Source organism: Macaca nemestrina, chromosome 3, assembly GCF_043159975.1.
Source record: "Macaca nemestrina isolate mMacNem1 chromosome 3, mMacNem.hap1, whole genome shotgun sequence".
NCBI classification, from domain to species: domain Eukaryota; kingdom Metazoa; phylum Chordata; class Mammalia; order Primates; family Cercopithecidae; genus Macaca; species Macaca nemestrina.
This window is the reverse complement of record NC_092127.1, coordinates 167,175,841-167,202,871: the sequence shown is the minus strand read 5'-3', so window position 1 is coordinate 167,202,871 and position 27,031 is coordinate 167,175,841. Positions and strand designations below refer to the sequence as shown.

Here is a 27,031-nt window from a genome sequence, read left to right as displayed (position 1 = left end):
AAAGTGAGTTTAAGTTTCTGTCATATAATTTTGTTGATTTATTTGTTCTTACAAATGTGTAAATTCTTTGAAAGTGTGTAAATATTTTTTTCACTAATTTAAAAGAAACATGTTTCAATTCCTATTCCTATTTAAATTGTAGAACCATTGATATTCTTTAAAATATTAATTCTGATAATATTGGAATTTTCAAAAAATATTATTAAACAATTCCTATTCTTATTTAAATTTTAGAATCATTGATATTTTTTAAAACATTAATTCTGAAAATATTGAGATTTTCAAAAAAATTTTAAACAATTTCTATTCCTATTTAAATTGTAGAACCATTGATATTCTTTAAAATATTAATTCTGATAACTGAAATTTTCAATTTTTTTAATTTACCAATATATCATAATATAAAAGGGGAGCAATAAAACACATAATTATGTGCAAAAGGCTTAAAATTATTTTGTACGGAGCTTATAGAAGAAAAAATTGATGTCACATGTGAAAGCAAATAGTAGAATTAACAAGTTTCATCAGAAATATAAAAAAGAATCTCCATATTAGAAGTCTCACAGTCTCCTAGTCAAAACACTCCACTAGTACTCTCTCTGATGAAATACTGCTTGTAATGGAAAATTTTTCATGGAGCAGAGCTGTCAAAAGTCCATGAATAAGATTCAAGACTACAAAGACCATCAGGAACCAAAACTCGGGAAGCTGACTTTTACCTCTCAGAATCAGTTATTAATTAGCAAATGTACCTGACAACATCCCTTCACTGGATAAAGCTCTTAAGTGACATTTTTCTGCCAGCCATTTTTTACTGTCTTTTTCTTATAGTTGCCCATTCTTATCACTACTAATGTACTTCTCTTGAAACAGTGATTTAAATCATGTAAAAGAAACCTTGAGTTGTAAAATGCCTCTTTCACTTCAACTGATTATTTTCTGAAATGGAACCCAGACCATATTAAACTAGGTTAACTACACCATCATAAATACCAAGATGACAAGCCATACACATACTTTGATATGATTGTGCACAAATATCAACTGTTATAGAAAAGTCTTAATTAAAATATTTTCTAACCAACCGCCAGAAAGATTTTTACAAGCATAATCTTGTAAAAATCTTTAGAGAGATCCTTCGTTATTATTAAACTCTCCAAATTAATCTAACGAAGTTACTTTTCTCTTGCTTTTATCTATCTCAACTTTTATCTATCTCAAATGCTGAAGGTATTTGACTTACTTTATTTTTTAACAAATCATTTTATCTTTTTAAATACGTGGACTACAAAGAAAACATTCGGGAGAAAGTACGTTCACTACTGAATTCATTTAGCTAATTTCCCAGCATCAATATTTCTAGGTGTTGTTGAGTTTTCTTCTCATAATGTAGTTCTGTCATTGCACATCTAAATTGTCTGAAAATGTCATTCTATTTGAAGAATGGTAATGCTAAAATTAAAAAATATATGTTTTTACATGGAATTATGATCTTGAAATATCTTTAGTGAATATCAAGTGTCTATCTAGTTTACTGAACGTAAATGTGTACAAGTTTGTTGAAGATTACCCTGAAATACAATAACTGAAAAAAAAAATGTTAAAAGGATGTGTTGTAGATATGGTAAGAGGAATAGAAGAGTAAGGGTAAGAACTAGATGGATTCAGTCACAAAGAGCAATTAACACATCTCTAGTTGTCTTGTGGAAATGTGACATACGTTTACTCCTGTGGAAGAGAGGCGATAACCTGAATAATTGTCTTACTTTACATTACTTGCTTTAATTACCACGCTCTATATAACTGCTAATTCCCACGCCTAAACAAAGGTTGTGATGAGGCGAAGGTATATATAACACTCTTCTAATTAGAAAATATAATTGAAAACAGAACTGTTAGCAAGAGAGCAAAATATCATACAAATGCTTTATTTTAAATACCTTCAATCTCTTCTCTAATATTTCTACAACTTACATTTATCTAAGAAAAGTGAGAACAAAGAAATCTGTATTTTCAATATGATTACATCTTAATCGTTTACTAAAAATTACTATTACTATTATGTGGATGAGAGGGAAACATCCGAGAAAATAATTAAAATTAGTTTGTATAAAGGAATCTAAATAAATATTTGATTTAAAATTATATTTATTAAATAATCCAATAGGATATATTTTCTTAGATCAATAGTTACAAAAGGTAGATTTCATCTAAGGTTTTTCTGAACACACCAGAAATATAAACAAACTAGAAGTCATTTTGAATTAGACTTTGATTGGACTAGATGTAGTGATAAAAGTTAAAATATGAACTTTCCATTTATTTTTAACTAAGATGTTAAATATGCTCTATTTATCACATTCCAAATAAAATTTGTCAGTTGGGTTGAATACTTTATTTGAAAGACTGTAATCGTAAAAATAATTAGACATAGTGGCAGAAGTTTAAATAATATTATAATTATAGTTTATATTGCCACATCTATCCAGTGCAATCCTGTTTCATAGTAAATCATGGATTTAGTAGGTTTTATTTATAATTAAAAGTTTTACATTTGAAATTTGATATTAATAATTATTTGTGTTTTTACTTTATTTGCAATACCCTGCGTAAGTTTTTTACAGACTGAACTGTATTCTCCCCAAATGTATATACTGAAACCCTAAACCCCAATGTGACTGATTAAGGGTCTTTATACATGTTAAATAGGTCAGAAGGGTTGGGCCCTATTCCAGTATGAATGGTGTACTTATAAGAAGAGGAAGAGATAAATACTGGCATGGGCATATACAGAGGAAAGGCCACAAGAGGATACAGTGAGAAGGAAGCTATATGCAAGCTGAAGAGAAAGGTCTCACAATAAATCAAATCTGCCAACATCTTGATCTTAAACTTACAGTCGCCAGAATTGTGAGAAAATACATTTATGTTGTTTAAGCCACTCAATCTTCGGTATTTTCTTATGGCATCCTTAGCAAACTAATACAAAATCCTAAACCTAAGTTGGTAACATTTTTTTTTTAGGACAAGGAAAATGCTACATATAGAAATCTATGATTTGTTACTTTTGCTTAAAAATTCAAAACACATATATACCTGAAACCAAAAAGGTATTAAGTTTCAATCTCAGACAAATGACTGCCTAAGACAGGAAAGCCAGATGTTTTAGTTTCTTGTTTAAAAATAAAGCACAATAAGATATAGGAAATCTTGGGCAACCATGGATTTCTATACACTGTCAGGGTTTGAAAGTAGAATGCAAGAAAACTTAAAATCATGGGTAGTTTGATATATATCCACTCCTATTAGGAAAATGGCTGATTGTATATAAAGAATATATCTGGTCTTTGAAAATGTAAGCAGCTAAGCAGGCTATTAGTAGTTTAGACAAACAAATCAGAACAGGATTTTAGAACTACACATGCACTGGAGGAATTTCAAGAAGCTGTGTTGGATATAGTCCATTGATCTGATTCATTTCTACCACCTCCTCAAAGCACTTTTCTGTATGGTGAGGGCAGAAAATTAAAGACTTCATTTCATAGAGTCTCTTGCAGTACTGGATGTGACGGAGTTTCTTTCAATTAGATAGGTTCATACGAGAGTTTTGAAGGGAAAATTTGGGAGTCAGCCCTTTTTAAATTTTACTGATTTTTGGCTATTTGATGGCAAGCAAGTTATGAAAATACAATTATTGTGCGTGTAGATATGTTGGAGAGTTCAGTTTCCAGCTTCACTGGTATTTGTGTATAGTTCTGGGGTGTCAGCCACCTTCTGATTCCATTAAGATCAGTATGCCAAACTCAGAGGTCCAGTGGTAGCCCCCAGATGATTTTCCACTTTCTTTATTGGGTCAGAGGCTACAGCTCTTTTGGCTGGTCAATTTGACATATAGTATTCTAAAGTGTAGTTCAAAGCCTATTTTTTCCAATAATTCTTTGTTTTGAATCTCCTACTGCTCATAGTATTTAGTGTAATGTCTGAGTTTAAGAGAAACCAAGAAGTAAATTTCAATTTTCTGTATAAAATGAATTAAATTGGCTTGTGGAAAAACAATGTATTATATATATTCTGGCTTTTATTTAATATAAAATGCAAACAAGTATAACCCATTATATCTCCAAATATATACATGAGTAAATATAACTCTTCAGCAGACATGAATATGACTCTAATTTCACACATAGAGTTTTTTTTCCCTTAATCTACAGATAAGTTCTTATTCTACCCCTCATATGTGACATATATTTACTTAATTGATGATCAGATCAACAAAGAGATATCCCTGGTTTCACTGTCATTTAGTCACAAATTTGCAACACAACATATGTATACACATACACAAAAGGTATTAAACCTAATCTTCCCAGCACCAGTGACAACAGAAAACGTTTATGAAAGGAAAAAAAAGTTACATTATTTTTTCAGTCTCTTCTTCAATTCAATCACTTTCCCTCCTAGTTCAGAGACTAAAACTGCATTGAGGTACAAAACTGTTCTTTCATTGCCCTAAGAATATTTATTTGTTAAACCTGAAGGAAGCCTTTAAACAGAATTTTTTAAAATTATTTTAATTGAAAAGATATTTTACAAGGATAGGTAAAAGCATGAATGCCTATGTTTGTGCAGCCATTAACTAGAAAAGGGCACTTCATTAAATTCTTCTGGGACTTAAGTTCCACTACAATTAAAAATCAGAGATGACCTAAATGATCTCTTCAAGTGCTTCTAGTTCTAAAATCCCAGGCTTGTCTTCTGGCTACACTGTACTAGGAAGGAATATTTAAAGAGAGTATTTGAAATACCTATTAGCTTATGGAAAGAAAATGCTAAATTAGAACTCATTAATTAAACATGCACAGAAATAAGGGAGGAAATAAGACATTTTCCAAAAGAAAATCCATATACTAATGCAGATTTTTATTAAAATAATATCACAAGTTATCAATAAATATTTTGAAACTCTCTTCATAGTGCTTTTTAAACTTGGACATTTCTTGCAACAATCCTGTAGGAGAAATGCTGGTGTCTATCTCTATAAACATTTAAAATATACTTGTCTGCAAAGTTATGTGCACTTGTTTTTCTGTCTTAAAAGAAAAAAGATGAAAATATCTTGAAGTCATTATTTTGAAGGTGATTATTAGAGAAGCACAATAGTGAGGAAATTATGGCTGTTCAAAACGTATGATGTGACAGTAATTTACCCAGGACATTTACTTTTATTAAGACCTGTGGCTTCAGTTTCTTAATATCTTTAGGGCTGAAATTGTTTAGATATTAGGAGGAGATAGCAGTGGCAGCAACATTTTGGAATTTATCATGAGTCTATCTAAAGTACTTTTCTAGAGTTTATTGCCTACATAAAAAAGATAAAGGCCTCTGAAAAAAGCTTTAGAGTGCAGAATTTAATATAAAATTTACAAATTATGGCAGGCACAGTGGCTCATGGCTGTAATCTCAGCACTTTGGGAGGCCAAGGTGGGCGGGTCACCTGTGGTCAGGGGTTCGAGAGCAGCCTAGCCAACATAGCAAAACCTCATCTCTACTAAAAATACAAAAATTAGTCGAGTGTGGTGGCACGTGCCTATAATCCCAGCTACTCCAGAGGCTGAGGCAAGAGAATCCCTTGAACCCACGAGATGGAAGTTGCAGTGAGCTGTGATCATGCCACTGCACTCCCGTCTGGGGGATAGAGCAAGACTCTGTTTCCAAATATAAAATAAAATTAAAATTAAAAAATAAAATTTACAAATTAGTTCAATTACCAAAATCCGTTTAATATTATAAATTGGTTCTCTCAAGCGCATGGTACAGTGAATGGTAAAATGCATCACCAATGGGTTATGTGCAGCATTTTCCATGGGTTGGGTTATACACACATTTTTCAATTATCAGAAAAGTTCTAATAAATTAAAATGTATTTCTAAGTCTCCAGAATTTGAGAAAAAATAGTTCTTTTAACAGTGTTTACATTAGACAATCAGTTTGGCCATTTGCCTTATCATACTGGTCAGTTCGAACATCAAATATAGCTGATTAATGCAGTGAATTGACCAGCTGTGTGACTAAACTAACCAACGAAGCTATCCATTTAATGTGAAATATGTGCAGTTTAACTGTCATGTAATTCATTAGTTCCATTATTTTGTTTATGCCCTGGGAGCTCTCTGACCTTCTCTGCTCTGAGAGATAGTACACCCGACAATGAAATAAGCTGGAGGCATCAGGATTATAGAAGACTCTTAATGCATAAATGCATTGTCAAAGCAAATAAGTACTTACAGAGAATCCGAGTTGGTTTTCTTTCTTTCTCTCTCTCTCTTTCTTTCTTTCTTTTTCTTTCTCTTTCTTTCTCTCTTCCTTCCTTTCTTCTTTTCTTTTCTTTTATTTATTTATTTAATTTATTTTATTTCTTCTTTCTTTTTTTCTTTCTTTCTCTTTCTTTCTTTCTTTCCTTTCTTTCTTTCATCTTTTTTTTTTGTTTGTTTGTTTTTACCTTTCTCCATTGGAAGCAGGCAAATAGCTTATGGTGTTAATGATTCAGGTTACTAATTCTCTTTGGGCAAAGACTGTTGACATGAAATAGTACTTTTGAATATGGGAGGGCAGAAAGACAGTTTCCAAGCCAAAAAGGTTTTTATATACAAGGATTATGGATATGACACTAGATAGTCTCATTAGTAATGGGCTTGTACTCAGATAGACACATACACACTGCAGAGAAGTGGGGAAAAAAACCATAGGCTTTGAGTCTGACAGAGCCAGTTCTCACATTGTAACCAATTTTATTTTATTTGACTCTAAACAAATGTTATAAAGTGTAAAGGTAAAGTGTCTTTCTCACATGAGATAAGGAAACTCATATTCAGAATGAATATGTGGCTTGCTAATAATCATATAAATAATAAATATCAGAGCCAAGACTAGTACCCAGATGTTTTTATTATTAATTTATTGCTCTTTCCTTCCACTAAACCATAAGAAATCTTTCATAATTCACTCACAAATGATCAAAGTGTCAATTTAAACAAAGGTAGTCCCTGTGTCCAAATAGTAGGTAAATAGGAGATTGACTGATTTTATGTAATCAGGAAGTAGAAGTGACTTCTGGTATTGCTGGAACCAGAAATTCAAACAATAAGCAATTGGTTATGCAATCTCTTCCTCACTCATCATACTTGTTTACTAGCACTTCCTCCTTTCCCTGTTTGTCTCCATATGTTGGCCTCATTCTTTATTATTTCTGACAAATGCTTCTTACCTGGCAGCAATTATGACAATTTCAAATCAATATTATTTCCAGGCTTATGCCCCTCCCCACTGCTGCCCCCCAACCCCTTTTTCTTTCTCCTCCTCCTTTGTCTTTCTCTGTAATTCCTGGCTTAGATCACAGGTCAATCTGCAGATTCATCAGGGTTCCCAGGGCTCAAAGATACCATCATTTTTCAGACCTGTGTCACATTTAATACCCTAGCCAAAGAAAATTTGACCAGCAACCTTAGGAAAATCACATGAAGAAGTGTGGTGATTCTGTCCTGACACAAACGTAAAATGTTTCTCAACTATATCTTGTTGTCCAATAAAGACTAGTCGTAAGAACTTTCATGGAATTAACATGGCATACCAGTGCATCAAATATTGGCATTTTAACAGAAGGGAATAAATTGGGACTAAAAGGACCCTGAGATATACTTTTGACATCTAAAAAGAATAGTTGCTAACTAATTTCAATCACACCTGCAAGTGATTCTGGAACACTTTAACCAATACATGCTGTCGAGGACAAGGATATGTTTTTTTTTGGTTTTTTTTTTTTGTTTTTTTTTTCTGGTTAAAAGGAGCTCTGGGTAAAGCATGGTCCTTTAAATACAGATTCTCAGACTCAAGAGTAACAGCAGAATTCCATTTGTAGCTTCACACTACAAGTAAAGTTATCAAAAGAAAGGTGGTATTTTGAGTTCTGTCCACGTTCATTCTGTCTTCTTGATTTAAAACTGGAACAGGAAAATAGAGCTCTGTTATTCATTAGGCTCCTGTAAATCCCCAAGAAGATCATTGACTCTTGTCTTTCAAATTTAAAATTATTAAGTCATAACTGGATTGAGATATTTCTCATATTATTGGGTAGTTTTCTTGCTTTTCCTTTTTAAGTTCAAAAGTGATTTTGAAAGCTTCCTTCTACATAGAAACTATGATTGTTGTCTCAGTATTTTCCTTACTCACTTGAAAGAGAGGCCTCTTAGAAGGAGAAGTAAGCAGAAACGACATAGCATTTCATCCTAAGCAACCATCCATCAAAGCTGCCCTTAGTTTTACAGGCTTATTCTCCCAAGGTAGAATGATGGTTAAGATTATAATTGTGTAGTGTCCCTGAAGACACAGCCTGAATACATTAAGTTTTCAAGCATAAAGAAGATATTTTATTATCCCAAAGGATACAGGCTTTTCACCACTCCCAAGAGAAATTTAGCTGTTAACTACAGTGCTCACAAATTACTTAAATAAAAGAGTCTTCCTTAGTAACCAAAGTTAAGTCCTAGCAACATTCATATTTACAGGCAAACCATTAACAAAAACAGATTCTCAGATATTATTAATTTTATAAGAGCATTTATACTGTCTTTGGATTGGTATAGCTTCATCCCTGTTTAGGAAATGAGTGGTAATATTGCCAAGAGAAACAACATATTTTAAAATAAAATACATTCTTTCTTTACACATACATTTTATGATTTCACAAAGTGCCACTGACATAATGATCTTTGATAAGTACTAAAAAAAAATACTGAAAATCAGAAATAATGGATGATTGCTACAGATTAGCTTACTTATATTAATAAAATTTGCCAGTGGTTTTAAAAACTAGTCAGAGACTTCTTTCAGATATGATGCTAAATGTTGAGGGAAAAGACAGTTATTGAAAGACATCTACTTTAAATAAAAACAAATTTGAGTCCTAAATATTATTCTTGGGCAAATTTTAGTCATGGGTGTGTTTACATTGCTTTAAGGAAAAATCTGGGTAAACCTTGCCACATTTTATATTGTACGTTTTAAGATGCTTGGCTTTAATATTGCTAAAATAAAATCTTAATTTCTTATTTCCAATAACATTTCTTCTTGCATTTACAAATGCATTTCTCGTATTTTACAATTACGATACAGTACTCAGGTGTTGCAAATAAAACTATTTTTTCTAGAACTTTATTCAAATGAACCGAACATATAAGCCTTCATTTCTTCCTATACAGAAAAATCTCTAAAACTTTATCTTGCCAATTCAAGGTCATGCAAGCAATTCCAATTTTAAGTATGATCAATTCAGATATCAAATTGATTCAACTCAAGTTTGTTCATTTTTAATTTCTCCTGGCTTCCTTGGGATTTTCTAAGTCTGTGGCCAAGGGTGGTACATATGTATTATTTTGGCATTAAAGAGTGGCACAGTTGTACCACAACTGAGTCTTATCCACTGACCTCTCTCATACTGCATTTTTGTTTTATCAGCTCTGATTTATTAGGCAGTATGACAACTGTGGTTTGTGTCCATGGATCCATCAGTGGCCATCAGCTTCAAAGTCAGCCATACACTCTGAATCCTTGTCTCAGATGATACCTTCTGGACCCACCAGCTCACAGCAACTTTTCATTTACTCCTTCTTACCCCATAGAGATATATGAGACTCTGAGCTTTGCCTGACACACATCTACCTACATACATTTCACAGGTTGAAAATGGAGTGTCAATGTTCAGCTTGTATTATCCTGAGCTGTACTCAGAGTAACTAGTCACAAATAGGACTGTTATCAGATTGCCTAATTAACCTAACTATGGACATAGACTCTCTCCTTGATTAAATATTAGCTCTCTGAACCCTCTTTCACTAGCCCTCAACCTTGACCCTCATCCTGTCTTTGGCTTGACCAGCTCAGTTTTAACAAAGAATCCCAATTATTCATACCCTGAATCACCCTTGATATCTAATCATGTTCTTCGACCCCTACCTTTGATGTCTAAGTCTTTGGCCTGATTTTAGCAAGAATCTTGTTAGACAAGTTTAGCAAAAATTACCCTACCCTTAAGGTCTCTTCTCTATAATTTTTTATCCACTGACCATTCTCTCAGTCTTTGGCTACATACGTCCCTATTTGTCCTTGCTTTTTTCAGAGTTGAATCCAATCTCCTGTTTATAGCAGTAGAGTTGACCCTTATTGTGATCATTTTTACTAAAGCCTTCTTTACCATTTTAACAAGTGTTTGAATATTTTTCCTTTAATATCGTCCTACACACTGTCCCCACCAGCCCCACAGCAACCTTAAGTAATAGTTAGGTCTCCAATTCATTTATATTTAAAACAGATGTCTTTCAATAGCTCTCTTTTTCTACAAATTTTGCTTCTGTTTACCTCTCTTATTACAAGGTCTTCCAGGGTAAAGGGAGGACTTTGAACTTCAGTCTACATGCTTTGTGAAACTATTGGTATTAGTGTTGGCTTGATGAAACCTAGATATTCAGTATGCTACGCTGGCTCATTTGTGGTAGACGATTTGAGTGAGACCAAGAGATAAAAAAATGGAGTACTTTCTACCTTCTACTGAAGAGTAGAGTGACCATGGTTAACACAAATGTATATTTCAAGGTAGCTAGAAGAGAGAACTTGAATTGTTCCTAACACGTAGAAACGATAAATACTCAAAGTGATGAACACCTCAAATATCCGTGATCATCACGCATTCTATGCATGTAACTAATTATCATATGTCCCCTATGAGTATGTAAAATGGGTCATTTTTTTTTTTTTTTTTTAGAGAAAGAGTAGTTTGAAAGGGAGAGCTCTACTCAGACAGTTACTGAAATACTCTAGGCAAGAAAGGACAGTGACATGAACTAGAGAAGTAGCACTGAGGTGGGTAAACAAGGTCAAAGTCAAGATTTTTTAAATGCAGAAACAATAATATTTATTGGTAGATTGGATGAGGAGCATGAACAAATTTTGTAGTTTAATGTGATTCCAGGTTGTGGTCTGAACAGCTAGATATAATGTAACCTCATTATAATGGTGAAGACTAGAAGAATAACACATTTTGAAAAAATGAATCAAAATTAAGGAAACAGAAGGATAAGTTATCATCTTTCAAACACTGATTTCATAGGCTCCTTTGTGTGAATTACAAACAGCAACACCGGACATCTTCTATAAATATTTAGTCCTCACACCAGAACTGAAAATTCTAGCAGTTGACTCATTTATCTGAGCTTCCGGAGACTCCTTTATCTGAGCTCTTTTGTGTGGTACACAAACCGCACAACCATACAGAACAGACCTGCGGGTTTGTAGCTAAAATTAAATGAATAAATAAGATCTCCTGTATGATCATTATGATTAATAAAGAAGGAATCTTATTCTCCTATGAGGCAAATAATAAACTTAACAGAGTAATGTAGGTATAAAATGTACCTAGTCAACTGAAAAATTACACATCTCAAAGCCCAGGGTGTGTGGAACACTTGATTTAAAAAATGCTGGTTTAGGCCGGGCGCGGTGGCTCATGCCTGTAATCCCAGCACTTTGGGAGGCCGAGGGGGGCTGATCACGAGTTCGGGAGATCGGGACCATCCTGGCTGACACGGTGAAACCTCGTCTCTACTAAACATACAAAACAAAATTGGCCGGGCGAGGTGGCGGGCGCCTGTAGTCCCAGCTTCTCAGGAGGCTGAGGCAGGAGAATGGCGGGGACCCGGGAGGCGGTGGAGCTTGCAGTGAGCGGAGATCGCGCCACTGCACTCCACCCTGGGCGACAGAGCGAGACTTCATCTCAAAAAAAAAAAAAAAGAAAAGAAAAAAAAAATTGCTGATTTAGAAGTATTCTGGGCCGGGCACGGTGGCTCAAGCCTGTAATCCTAGCACTCCTAGCACTTTGGGAGGCCGAAACGGGCAGATCACGAGGTCAGGAAATCGAGACCATCCTGACTAACACGGTGAAATCCTGTCTCTACTAAAAAATACAAAAAATTAGCCGGGCGAGGTGGCGGGCGCCTGTAGTCCCAGCAACTCATGAGGCTGAGGCAGGAGAATGGCGTGAACCCGGGAGGTGGAGCTTGCAGTGAGCCGAGATCGCGCCACTGCACTCCAGCCTGGGCGACAGAGCAAGATTCCATCTCAAAAAAAAAAAAAAAAAAAAAGTATTCTGTGTTAATATTCTTGTCATTAATCCCCACTCTGTCCAATTTAATAACACTAAGTAGTTTGGGAAAAAAAAAAAAAAAAAAAAAAAACTATAACCCTTTGTGTTTATTTGAACTATCACAGGACTCAAATATCTGCCTGATTCTACTTTGCTCAGTCAAATAAATTTGAGTCATGTGTAGTCACTTTGGGAGAGTATTATTTTTGTTGAAAATAAAGTTTTTAAAATGTTAATGTAATATGTAGTTAATGTAATGTTCAACTTAAGAGAAATTGAAATGTGCATAGTATCTAGAGACAAGAAGAAAATCCTTCTTGTGCGTCCCCAACAATGGAACTATGTTTTCCATTTGGAAAGTTACCAATTAGAGTAACTTTATTATTTCCCCTAAATTATTAGAGGAGGTAACAAGACGAAATTTTGCTAACATAGCATTCAGGTTTCCATGGTCTTAGAAAATAAGGAAACAAATTAAGGTTTAAGCATTTTTATATAACATAACTAAATGTAGCATTACTCCAAGCTACAATTGCTAACTACAACAAATATCTCAGTTTTTTCTAGTTTTGCTGCATCAGTATGAGAACAGCTTATTCACTTCTGATGTGCCAATTTGGGGTATAATGAACTACTGTAAAGGAAGATTGATTTCTGATGAACAAAAAATTACAAAATTATATCTAATCTCAATGTTGTTCAAATGAATATGCTTTCAGAGGCAACTTGATTCTTAAGTTTCTCGGAATCAAGATAGATGAATAGACAGAAATTAGTCAAAGGCCCAGCCATTCCTCCGAAAGAAACTATTAAACTAAGTTACTAAAAAAAAAAGAAAAATAAATGAATAAAAAGTTGAACTCATTTATTTTAAAGAGAAAGTTCAAACAACTTTGGATTTGGGCCTCTTGTCTGAGGCCCAAGGTAGATGGGATGATAGGTAAAAAGTGCTAGTCAGAAAGGATTGTTTGTGAGTATTGTTGTCATTAATCCCTACTCTGTCAATTTTAATAAATAGATTTCTTGCCTAAGGAAGTATTTGTTAATAGCTTTTCAAGTGAACTGCTCGCATAGATAGAAAAGAAATCCATTTACCACATCCACTCATTGCCTTTATTTTTCCAGCCAACTAAAAAAGTACTTTTAGCAGCAAGTATCAGCACATTTTGAAATACAGGCATGACTGAGTCATATTTCCAGAACTTACTGGCTATAAGATCTCAGGCAAATCATTTAACGTCTCTAAACCTCAATCTACATTCCTGTAAAATTAATATACAGTTAATTCTTGAGTAATATGGGTTTAAAATGTATAGAACACTTAAATGCAGCTTTCTAATAAACATGTTAGAAACTTTTTGGAGATTGGTAATAATTTGAAAATATGTGAAGGCAAACCACATAGCCTAGAAATATTTTTGAAAATTAAGAAAAGGGTATGCTATGAAGGCATGAAATATGTATGCATAGTAGCATATTTTATTATTTATTACCATACACAAATTCATTATAAAAAGTTAACATTGATCAAAACTTAGACACATAAATGCAGACTCTACATGGTGCCATTTACTAGTAGAGAGAAATGTAAACAAATATAAAGATAGAGTATTAAATAATAACTGCTTAAAAATAACTACAGTACATATTATGCTACTGTCATAATTTCATAGTCACCTCCTGTTGCTATTGCTGTGAGCCCCAGTATTTCAAGTATTCGCTAATCATCTTCATATGAGCAGTTCGTCTCTCCAGTAAATTGCATATTGCAGTAAAAAGTGATCTCTCACAATTCTCACATATTTTAAAATCATATTTAGTGCAATAACATAAACCTTGAATAATACAATGAGACCCATATGAAGCACCACTACTGATGGTGGAAGTTGTGGCAAGAAGCAGAGAAAGGTCTTAACTTCACAAGAAAAAGTTGAATTGCTTGTTACATACCATAGATTGAAATCTGCAGTTGCAATTGCCTGCCATTGCAAGATAAATGAATCCAGCATAAGAATCATTATAAAAAAGTACAAAAATATTTGTGAAGCCATCATTGCAGCTATATCAGCAGGTGTAAAAATCTTGTACTTTATGTGATATACCTTTTTATCGTGTATTGAAAAGCAGTTTTTATATGAGTGAAAGATTGCTATAAGAAACAAATACCTATAGATTTTAATATGTTTCAAGAAAAATAGAACTATTATATGACAACTTAAAGCAAAGAGTAAAGTGAAGGCTCTGAAGCTGGATAACTCCAATGCCAGCAAAGGATGGTTTGATAATTTTAGAAAGAGGTTTTAAAAATATCAAGATAACAGGAGAAGCTGTTTCTGGCAACCAAGAGGCAGCAGATGATGGTTCAGATGATGTTAAGAATTCATCGAAGAGAAAGGATAGCTACCTGAATCTATTTTTTTTTAAAGCAGATGGAAATACCCTATTTTTTGAAAAAATACCACAAAGAACATTTACTAGTAAGGAAGAGAAACAAGAACCAGGATTTAAGGCAGGAAGCCATAGGCTAACATTACTGTTTTGTGCAAATACAGTCCAGTTTATGATCAGGATTTCTCTTATCAATAAAGCTGCTTACCCTTGAGCTAATAGTCTTTTGGTGGTACAACAAGAAGGCCTGGACAATGAGAAAGGTTTTTCTGGATTGGTTACATGAATGCTTTGTCCTTGAAGTCAGGAAGTATCTTGCCAGTAAGGGACTTGCCTTTTAAAGCTCTTTTGGTATTGAACAATGCCCCTGGCAACTCAGAACTCCATGACTTCAACACCAAAATGTCAAGGTGGTCTACTTGCCCCCAAATACAACATCTCAAACTCAGCTTATAGAAGAGGAGCTCATAAAGGTTTTATGGATCATTATATACAGTATTCCATGGAAAGAATTGCCGACCATAAGGAAGAGAACTCTGATAGTTCATCATAAAAGTCTGGAAGAATTACACCATTGAAGATGCAATAAGTGATACAAAAAGATGTGAAAGCCATCAGGCCTGAAACAGTAAATTCCTGCTAGAGAAAACTGGGTCCAAATGTTCTGCATGTATTCACTAGTTTAAAATAGAGCCAATCAAAGAAATTAGGAAAGAGACTGTGGATATGACAAAAAGGTTAAGGGTAGATATTAATCTTTAGAGATATTAATCCTGGAGAAATTCAAAATCAATTACATACCACACTAGTGGAATTAGTAAAAGATGACTTGAGGGAAATGAGTGTTTCCTAACCAGTGCCAAACAATGAAGAAGAAGACATACAAGAAGCAGAGTTAGAAAAAGAATTGATATTAGACAACATGCCAGAAGGGTTCTGGTTAGCCAAGCCTGTCTTAGACTTGTTTTACGACATGGACTCTTCTATGATACAAGCACTGAATCTAAAGCAAATAGTGGAGGAAGAATTGGTATCATATGGAAACACTTTTAGAGAAATAAAAAGCCAAAATTCCAAATAGAAATTATGATGTATTTCCATAAAGTTACATCAATTGTGACTGCCTTTCCTGCCTCCCCCTCCACTTTATACCTCTGCTTCCCCCGAGATAGCAAGACCAGCTCCTCCTCTTCTTCCTTCTCTTTAGCCTACTCAAGGCAATGAGGATGAAAACCTTTATGATGATCCATTAACACATAATTAAGAGAAAATATACCTTCTCTTCCTTATTATTTTAATATTTTTCTTTAGCTTACTTTATTGTAAGAATACGTTATATAATATATATAGCACAAAAAATGTTTTAACACATCTTATGTTATCAGTAAGGCTTCTGATCAACAGTAGGCTATTTGAGTTTTTGAGGAATCTAAACTTATATACAGATTTTTCACTGTGCAAGAGGTCAGTGCCCCTAGCTTCTGCATTGTTCAATGGTCAACTGTAATTTTATTTCTTTATTATGGCACAATCATCTACATATAGAAGATATTCCATTAATTCTTAAATAAACAAAATTCAAAAATGCTATACAATAATACACTTTATTTCTATAAATTATTAAAGTAATCGATATAAAACATTTGATTGTTTGCATAAATATGATATTTCCCTTCATTATTTCAGCACTTCAGCATAAATGCCACAAGCATAGGATTTGGGATTAGACATATTAGAGATGAAATTGGATTCCGTTGCATGCTCATCATGTGGTTAGTATCAACTGCTTAATCTGTCTTATTTTCTGAAATGGAATGCAAATAATATCTAGTTCATTTCATATTGTAGAGATTAAAGACAGCATATATTAAGTGTTTGACATATGTCTTGACACTAGTAAGCATTTCATAAGTTAAAGATTTTTGTTATTGCTACTAATTATAAAACACCTATTCACCATTTTGGCATTCCAGAGACATTGCTGTAAGACTTCCAGATAAAGGATTGATGACTTAAGGATTCACTCAATATTTCACAATAGTAATATTTTCGTAGTTATGAAATTTATTATATTTTGTGTTAATAGCTTTGTAGCCAACAAGGAATTTTACTGTACTAAGATAGCCACTAGTTAGTTCATCAACAATTAGTTACAGAAATTTAAATTTGTTTTTGAGTTTATTAGCCAAATCTTCAATAACCTAAGTAGTTCATCAAGGTAGCAGTTAATCATAGGTGGGTGAATTGCTAATTCTTGATAGATTGATAGAAGAAGGCAGTCTAATAAATATCATTTAATTATTAATATTTCTTCCAACTGAAAAATTTGTGAAGAGTGAATAAAATATCAAAGTCAAGTTACAATCTCCAGGAGAGCTTACATGTTTCTTCTTTGTTCTGAAAAACTTCCCAAATGGGAAGTATACATGGTCCATTTTGCTGAGCAGAAATGATTCTAACTTTTAAAAGTACAAATAAAACATTGGGACCCATGGGAAAATTACAATCCGGATTCAAAAATCACCACTTGATCAAGATTGTCTGGGAGCCAAGAGAAACCTCAATCCCGGGAAAGGGTGAGAGACCTTCAATGAGCTTCATTCTCACTCCTGGAATCTTAGCCACTGAAAAGCCTGGGCCTTGCAACTGACATAGGAAGCTACTGGAAGATTCTATGATGGCACTCTCCCAGGGAGAAAACTCAGGCTGAGACCCTCACATTCTCTGAGACCGTAGCAGCTATAGAAAAAGACCATTTTTAAACTCTGCAACAAAAATCCTGTGCATTATTATAGATTCCAGTGGTACCAGGACTGAGGTACAAAAGAAGCATGAGCTGCTGCCACCAAGGTTTAGATATAAACAGCCACAAGCTACCACACCAGGGATGGAAGTACACCATAGGCCTTTGCACCACCTTTAGGACTGAGGAATGAGTAAGGTACCATTCTAGAGCTCTGCCCCAACAGATAGTGTACTATCCTGCAGCCCTGCCTCACTGGGTCTGAGGCACAAGAGAAGAGCTGGCTGCTTACTCCAGGGCTTACGCATAAGTAAAATCAGGCTACTACACCCAGGACTGAGGCACAAGCACCACTGGGTCTGAGGCATGAGTAGTGTGTGTGTTGCCTACCCATCAGTTTAGGCTGCTGTCCCTGAAGGTGGCATCACCCCCTACCCAGTGTTAGAATGGCAGCAAGACCACTGCCATCCCCAGCCTGAGCATTCTGCTGGTGGCCTGAAGATCACCTTGCCACTGACTAAGATGGCTAGTAGCTGTACGTACCATTGGCGTGGATGAGGACAAGCCTGGCTTCACCCTTCCCCAACATGCCAGGGCACATAATCCAGGCACCCAGGGATTGCCCAGCCCACATCACCACCATTGGTACCTGAACACTTCTCCTGGGGACCTGAGGTTTTGCTGTTACTTCCATAGCTGGTGTCTGCCTGCATGCACTACCTGCATGCCTGGAGACTGACCTGCCTAGCCCATTACAGCCACTGCCAACACAAGCATGCACCACTCAGGACTGAAAAGGTCATCCTGCCACTGCCACTGTGATTGTCTATGCTACATTGATTGCTCAGGAGACAAAGGACCTGCCCACCTACTCTCCCCATAGATACCACTATCTGAGCCATCCAGAGCTCCAAGAATCAGCTTTCCTGAAACTACTAACACTGGTGACAGTGTATGACACCTGGGGCCTAAGGACAGGCACACAGCCTACAGCTGTCAACACTGGAGTTTGCCTACCTGGTGTCCCAGTCCCCAATAAAACTGCACCACAGCCTTTACTAATAACTGCACCTTAAACCACTGAGAAAATCTCAGGAATCAATGAGGCTGTTTACACACAAATAAATGATCAGACACTACACTATGGAATGCTCCTAGAATCAAGACCAAAGTGTTCTACTCAACCAACATCATACATTCATTCTCAGGAAAAATCCCTTCCCTGCAAATTCAAAAGTTTTGATACTGATACATCAGATGTGCAGATATCAATCTAAGGATACAATAAACATGAAAAAAATTATTACAAATAGGAACACAATAATTCTCCAGAAACTGATCCCAATATTAAAAATTAGTAAAAACCCAGAAAAAGAATATAAATTATGATTCTTAAAAAGGTCAGTGTGATACGAGAGAATTTTTAAAAACAATACAATTAAATCGGAAAAACTTCAGGATATGAATGACAAATTTACCAGAGATATAGATATTATTAAAATAAAGAATCAACACAAAATCTGGAACTGAAGAATTTATTAAATAAACTGCAAAAATACATTAAAAAACATGAACAACAGTCCAAATCAAGCAAAAGAAAGAATCTCAGAACCTGAAGATAGGTCTTTTGAAATAAGCCAGTCACATAAAAATGAATGAACAAAGTCTGTGTCATATATGGAACACCATAAAGTGAACAATATATAAATTATCAGTATACAAGAAAGCAAAAAGACAATGAAAGGCTTTGAAAACCAATTTAACAAAATAATGGATAAAAATTTATCTAAATCTAGAAGAAATTTAAATATCCAGGTAAAGGAGGCCCAGTCAACAGCAAATAAATAAAATGCAAAAAGGTCTTCCCATGGCACATTGTAATAAAGATGTCTAGAGTTAATGACATTTTAGAGTTAATGTCATAGAGTTAATGGGAACGGCAGTAACCTTGCTGCCATTCTAACGCTGGGTAGGGGGTGATGCCACCTTCAAAAAAAAGTAATTAAGAAATTAAATTTAAAAAATTCTTAAATGAAATGGAAACAAAACATATCAAAACCTGTGGGATACAGGAGAAGCAGCAGTAAGAAAGAAGTGCATAGCAATAAATGCCTACACCAAAAAAGTGGAAAGTTTCAAATAAATAATCTAATCATGCACCTCAAAGAAAACTAGCAGCCTATATCCTTGAGAGACATGGAAGCAAAAATCTTCAACAAAGTGCTAGCAAACTGAATTCAATAGCACCTCAAAAGACAGTACAGCAAGATCAAACAACACTTTTAGTAGGGATACAAGGATAATTTAACATATGCAAAACAATAAATATGATAAATCACATAAAGATAATTAAAAACAAAAACTATATAATCATTTCAATCGAGGCAGGAAAAGTATTTGATAAGTAACCCTTCATAATAAAAACTCAACAAACTAGGCATATAAACAACATATACCATAAAGGCCATATATGACAAACTGACAGTTAGTATCATATTGAATGAGAAAAAGTTGAAAGCCCTTCCTCAAAGTAATTTGGTTAATTCTATACTTCCCCACACTCTTCAATAGGGTTACATTATTCATATGTAGCCCAGGTGCTTTCATATGTGACATTTTAGCTTCCTCTCAAACACTGCTTGGGTTTTCATCCTGAGATAGTGCAGTTCATACAAATGCCAATTTATGTTTGTAGAGCCAATGGATGGAAGGAAGGAAGGAAGGAAGGAAGGAAGGAAGGAAGGAAGGAAGGAAGGAAGGAAGGAAGGAAGGAAGAAAGGAAGGAAGGATGGATGTAAAAATATTTTCAAAAAAGCTTCTCTATCATGTCTCTTGGATCATATGTTTATTTTGGTGATTAACAGATATGTTTTAACACAGACTTTAAAGATTATCGTGCATACTATTCACAATAGCAAAGACTTGGAATCAACCCAAATGTCCATCAGTGACAGACTGGATTAAGAAAATGTGACACATATACACCATGGAATACTATGCAGCCATGAAAAAGGATGAGTTCATGTCCTTTGTAGGGACATGGATGCAGTTGGAAACCATCATTCTCAGCCAACTATCGCAAGAACAGAAAACCAAACACCGCATGTTCTCACTCATAGGTGGGAATTGAACAATGAGATCACTTGGACTCAGGAAGGGGAACATCACACACCGGGGCCTATTATGGGGAGCGGGGAGGGGAGAGGGATGGCGTTGGGAGTTATACCTGATGTAAATGACGAGTTGATGGGTGCTGACGAGTTGATGGGTGCAGCACACCAACATGGCACAAGTGTACATATGTAACAAACCTGCACGTTGTGCACATGTACCCTAGAACTTAAAGTATAAAGTTTTTTGTGCATAAATGATCTCTCAGTAGTGTGTGTGTGTGTGCGCACGCACGCTTGTGTTTGTGTGAGAGACGGAGATGGGTGAGAGGGGAGTGAGAGAGAGGAGAATGCAGGAGATGGAGAGAGTAGAATACTTCAGATTCTGGTGTTTTACTTTTATATTGTATCCTCTGGCCAATTTCACCTAGGCTGTTTTTTATTGCCTGTTTCTTGAGAACATTAAAGTATTTTTCACATGGCATACCAATTCATTTGTCCTTTTGGAAAGGGTCAAGCTCTGAGACAGAGTTGACTGTTGCTAGGTTCCTGGCTTAGTTCTCCATATTAAACTTCCTACTGACATAATAAAATACATTTTTTCTTCCTGAATATAAATGGCAACATTCAATAAGTGCAGTTGCTAGCAAAGACAAAGTTTTGAATGTAAAATGCTGGCTGAGCAAATAAAAGATTAGTTTTGTTGCTTCATGGCCTAGACACTCAAAGTTTGTCAGGAGAATAGAAATTCAGATACAGCAAGAGGAACGTGAGGTGAGTGAGGCACTTGCCTCAGTCATGAGATTTGAAAAAGGAAAAATATACTCAGTAATTGATGTAAATAATATTTTAATTTAATAACACTGAATGTTGCATTTGCCAGAGGCTCAAACATAGTTAATCAAGTTTCTGTTGTTGATCTAATCAGGATCTAAATTTTTAATATTGTGTTCATTATGACTTATTGCAAATTAATTTTAATGTTTAAAATATTGCATTAAATATAATTTATCTTGAAGGCTGAGTTTTTGAGGTACTCCTTTAAATTTTGCCCCAGAGGTAAGTTTTTCATCTACCTCACTCACCTGACTGTAGCACAGCCCTGCTAAAAGCCTTCCTTTTTTACGTACTTGATAATTATAAGATAATCCAGAGTGTGTGTGTGTTTGTATGTGTGTTTGTTTGTGTCTGTGTGTGTACCCAAACACACGTACGATTACGGGAGAATATCAACATAAACTAACATAGTTTGTCTCCTAATAAACTATTTCTTCTTACAGAATATGTCAGAACATCAAACATTTACAAAATATTTGAGTCAATTCTTTCAATAACAAATAACAAAAATCACAGTACCCAAAATCAAATAAACATAAAAGAAAATTTATTAGGCTTTTGTAACTTTTTTGGCAGAAACATATGAGAATTCTATTGTAGAAGTGAAGACATTAATGATAGATCTCTTGTCAGGAGAAATGAATGCATGTCTAACAATGATGTAAGAGGAGTTCTGCATTAGCCAAGTCTCTTATCCTATTCTGCAGGGATTTTCTTTTAAGTTTTATATTATTAATGATAAAAAGGATACAAATCCCTGGCTGCCCAGATTGCTAAATCTTACTTTAAATACCACCCAGATACTTTGAAATCTCAAGTGTCTTATGATTAATATCATTTTCTGTTACAGTAAATTAAGAAGTTGACATTGCTCCATTCTGCTTCATGCTGCCCCAGCTTACCACTCTATGATTCAACAATCTTGCCTTAAATACAATTATATTTACCCCCACTAAATTGGCTACAACTAAATATGTAGAGAAAAAAATCATTTTCTTATAGGCCTGTTGTCTATCAGTTTTATGTAACTAAGACAGCATTTCCTCTGAGAGTTTTCATTCCAATACTTAAGACCTTTAATTTCCATTTTAAAAGAAAATGAAAATGAAGGCTGCCCTTAAAAAATATTTTGTAAATTGTTATTAAATGGGAAGAGTACAATATCAACATCACATAACACCTGAACACCACAGAAAATGGCAGTTTGGAAGCTCAAGAAGTTGTTCCCTCTACTGAGACGACTATTGAGCTGGCAAGAACTGTAAAGTAAGCATTCTGGAATTCTAGATTGTAATTGAATACTTGCAGGATGTCGGGGATTGCTTGATGAGGAACACTCAGAAATATCAGTGAATTTTGAGCTTCCTTTTCTGGCTACCATACGCCATCTCCGGCCCTATGGGGATGTCAGGCCACACTACAGTGTGACACACTAGTGTCAGGGTGAGCAAAAGGAATTTCTCCTCCAAGAGTCAAGGTTTTGAATTTTGATTGCTGCTATTGATTGTGGAGATACTGATACAGATGCAGATCACTCATTTATCATATGGGTTGAAGGAGTCATTGGCAGGAGGGAATTTAAAGAGACAGACACTCTTATTTAATTTGTTGTTTTTCTTACTTGACAAGTATTTAAAGAAATCAGGTTATTTGCTGACTGAGGACACAGCACAACTGAGGCTTCAGTGGACCACACACAACAAGAAGCGTAGCCTTTCCAAAAGTGGTTTGGAAAAGTCACTAAACAAATAGACAATCTGAGCATTCATCAGTTAACAACAGTGATCCTAGGAGAGTGGAAAAATTCTGATGTCCAGTGTTACTACAATACAATATTCAAAATGTTCAGTTCTCAATAAAAAAATTATAATGCATACAGAAATCGTGAAATTATGAAATTATGACTCCTTCTAGTAGAAAAACAAATAAATCACCAATGAGAAGCTCAGACATTGAATCTACTAGACAAAAACTTTAAATTATCTGTCTTAAGTATGCTGAAAGGTATGAAAGAAACCACAGACAGAAGCAAAGGAAATGAAGAGAAAAATAAATAGACATCTAGGGAATATTAATAGATAGATGATATTATAAAAAGGAGCAAAGTAATAGTTCTAGAACTGAAGAGTACAATATCTAGATAAATTTTCACTGGATTTGTTCAAAAACAGTTGTAAGCAGGCAGAAGACAGAAGCAGAGGATTTACATGTAAGACAAATGAAATGACCAGTATAAGAAGAATTCAAAAAAGAAGAATAAAAGAAAAAAAGAATTAAAAAAAAAAAAAAAAAAAAAGCTTAGCCTAAGGAACTTATGGGACACTACCAAGCGTACCAATATATGTATTATGGAATTTCCAGAATGAGATTAGGAATAGAAAGTGTAGGAAAGAATATTTGAAGAAATAATGGATGGGAAATTCACAAATTGTATGATAGATGCCAATCTGCACATGCAAGAAGTTCAAAAAATTCCTAGGATAAACTCAAAGAGATCCACACCAAGACACACTGTCAAAATTTAAACACAAAGAGAATTTTGAAAGCAATGAGACAGAAGAAATGCTTCATAGGCAAGGGACTCTCAATTAGATTAACAGCTAATATATCCTCAGAAACAATGGAAGACAGAGGGCAGTGGGACAATACACTTAAAGTCATAATTAAAAAAAAAAAAAAACTGTCAAACAAGAACTATATATCTGATAAAATGGTCCTTGAGAAGTAAAAGAGAAATTAATATACTCCAAGTAGAAGATAAGAAAATTAGAAATGCCCTACAGAGCATGCTTCAGGCTGAAAAGAGAGTACTCAAACCAATATGAAGAAATTAATATTATGGGTATAGATAACTGCACATGTAAATATAAAACTAGCTTTATTGTATTTTTGTAACAACTTTATTTTTTTTGCTATATGTTTCAATAGACATACTGATGAAATGACAATGGCCAATCTATATTAATGGGCACAAAATGTATAAAGATGTAATTTGTGACAATAACAGTGCTAAAGGGAGGAATGATGTTGGATAGAAGGGAAGTTAATGTATATTATTAAAGTTAAATTAGTATAATTCAAACTAGATTGTTATGTATATGGAATATTAACAGTAACTCCCATGGTAACCTCTATAAAAATAACTAAAATTATATAGAAAGGAAATAAAGACGGACTCAAAATGGTACAGTAGAAAACATCAATCAAATAAAAAAGATAATATTAGAGAAAATTGAGGAACCAGAAAATATATAATAAATATAAAAGACAAATACTAATATGACAGAAGTAAGTTCCTCATTATTATTATTCACTTTAAATCTAATTGTATTAAACTCATGAGTTAAAAGACAGAAATTAACAGAAAGGGCAAAGAATACAATTCAACAATGTGTAGCTTACAAGAGATTCACTTTAGATCCAGAAACACAAATAGGCTGAAGGTGAATGAATGGAAAGATATATTTATGCAAATGATAACTAAAAGAGAGGGCTATATCAATATCAAAAAAAAGTTTTTAAATAAAAAATTGTAATGTTTTTAACTAAAAATGACATTTTTATTTATAAAAAGTTCAATTCATCAATAAGATATGACAATTGCATATATCTACATACCAAACTACAGAAATATGAAGGAAACATTTAGAATGGGAGCCCAATAAAGATTCAGACAGAATTGAGGGAAGAAATAGAAAGCTCTTTAGTAATGGTTGGGGCCTTCAATACCCTCACTGTTAATTATTTACAGAGAATCTGGACAGAAGATCAATAAGGAAATAAAAGATTTAAACAACCCCATAAACCAATGTGATCAAATGTACACTAGGCCCATCTGCAAGGAGATTGGATCAGTTATCAAACCTCCCAACAATGAAAAATCCAGGACCAAATAACTTTGTAGGTGAATTTTCCCAACCATTTTTAAAAGTATTAACAACAGTTCTACTCAAACTCTCTCAATAATTAAAGAGGAAGAAACACTTTCTACTACATTCTCTAAGGCCAGAATTATCCAGATAGCAGCGCCAGAAAAAAGCATCTTAAGAAAACTACAGAAGGTCAATATCCCTTATAAATAAAGACAAAAACATTATAAGAAAGCTCCATAAGATCCAAATCCCTTATAAATATAGACCAAAAAAAAAACAACAAAATATAAGCAAACTGAAACAAACAAAATATTACATTGATTACACACTATGACCAAAGGGGATTTATCAAAAAATGTAATGCTATTTCAAAAAACAAAAATAAAATCCTTTTGATATGATTTGGCTCTGTGTCCCCTCCCAAATCTCATCGTGAATTGTACGCCCATAATTCCCATGTGTTTTGGAAGGGACCTGGTGGGAGATAATTGAATCATGGGAGCAGTTCTTCTCATACTGTTCTCGTGATAGTGAATAAGGTTCACAAGATCTGATGGTTTTAAAAAGGGGAATTTCCCTGCATAAGCTATCTTCTCTTGTCTGCTGCCATATGAGAGGTGCTTTTCGCCTTCTGCCATAATTGTGAGGCTTCCCAGTCATGTGGAACTGTATGTCCAATAAGTCTCTTCTTTTGTAAACTTCCCAGTCTTGGGTGTATCTTTATCAGCAGCATGAAAATGGACTAATACAGCAAATTGGTACCAGGAGTGGGACACTGCTGAAAAGATACCCCAAAGTGTGGAAGCAACTTTGGAACTGGGTAACAAGCAGAGGTTGAAACAGTTTGGAAGGCTCAGAAGAAAACACAAAAATGTGGAAAAGTTTGGAACTCCTTAGAGACTTGTTGAATGGCTTTGGTCAAAATGTTGATAATCATACGGACAATGAAATCCAGGCTGAGGTCATCTCAGATGGAGATGAGGAACTTGTTGGGAACTGGAGCAAAGGTGACTCTTGTTATGTTTTAGCAAAGAGACTGGCAGCATTTTGCCCCTGACCTAGAGATCTATGGAACTTCAAACTTGAGAGAGATGATTTAGGGTATCTGGCAGAAGAAATTTCTAAGCAGCAAAGCATCCAAGAGGTGACGTGGATGTTGTTAAAGACATTCAGTTTTACAAGGGAAGGAAAGCATAAAAGTTCAGAAAATTTGCAGACTCACAATGTGATGGAAAGAAAATCCCATTTTCTGAGGAGAAATTCAAGCCAGCTGTAGAAATTTGCATAAGTAATGACGATTCAAATGTTAATCTTCAAGACAATGGGGAAAATGTCTCCAAATGGTTTCATAGGCCAGCCCCCGGTTCTCTCTGCTGTGTACAGCCTAGAGACTGGGTACTCTGCATCCCAGCCACTCTAGCCATGATTAAAAGCGGCCAAGGTACAGCTCAGATTTAGAGCTGTTGCTTTAGAGGATGGAAGCCCAAAGGCTTGGCAGCTTCCACATGGTATTGAGTCTGTGGGGGCACAGAAGTCAATAACTAAAGTTTGGGAATATCCATCTAGATTTCAGAGGATTTATGGAAAAGCCTGGATGCCCAGACAGAATTTAGCTACAGGAACAGGGCCCTCATGGAGAACCTCTGCAAGGGCAGTTCAGAAGGGAGATGTGGGGTCGGAGCCCCCACACAGAGTCTCTACTGGGGCACTGCCTAGTGGAGCTATGAGAAGAGGGCCTCCATCCTCCAGACCCCAGAATGGTAGATCCACTGTCAGGTGGCACTGTGCAACTGAAAGAGCCACAGCCACTCAATACCAGCCAGTGAGAGCAACCAGCAAATCCAGCTCTACAGGTGTAGAGTTATCCAAGGCCTTAGGAGACCACCCCTTG

The 27,031-nt window shown here is 34.8% G+C and overlaps 1 long non-coding RNA gene across 2 annotated transcripts in view; it reads left to right on the top strand.

Annotated features, from left to right (window-relative positions):
* The window catches only part of LOC105487790 (uncharacterized), a 96,255-nt gene extending 79,826 nt beyond the window's left edge, over positions 1 to 16,429 (top strand). For both annotated transcript variants that reach the window (XR_011620625.1, XR_011620624.1), the window contains one exon: positions 16,265 to 16,429. This is a non-coding gene — a long non-coding RNA (uncharacterized lncRNA). The remainder of the gene's footprint in view (positions 1 to 16,264) is intronic.
* Positions 16,430 to 27,031: the final 10,602 nt, after the last annotated feature.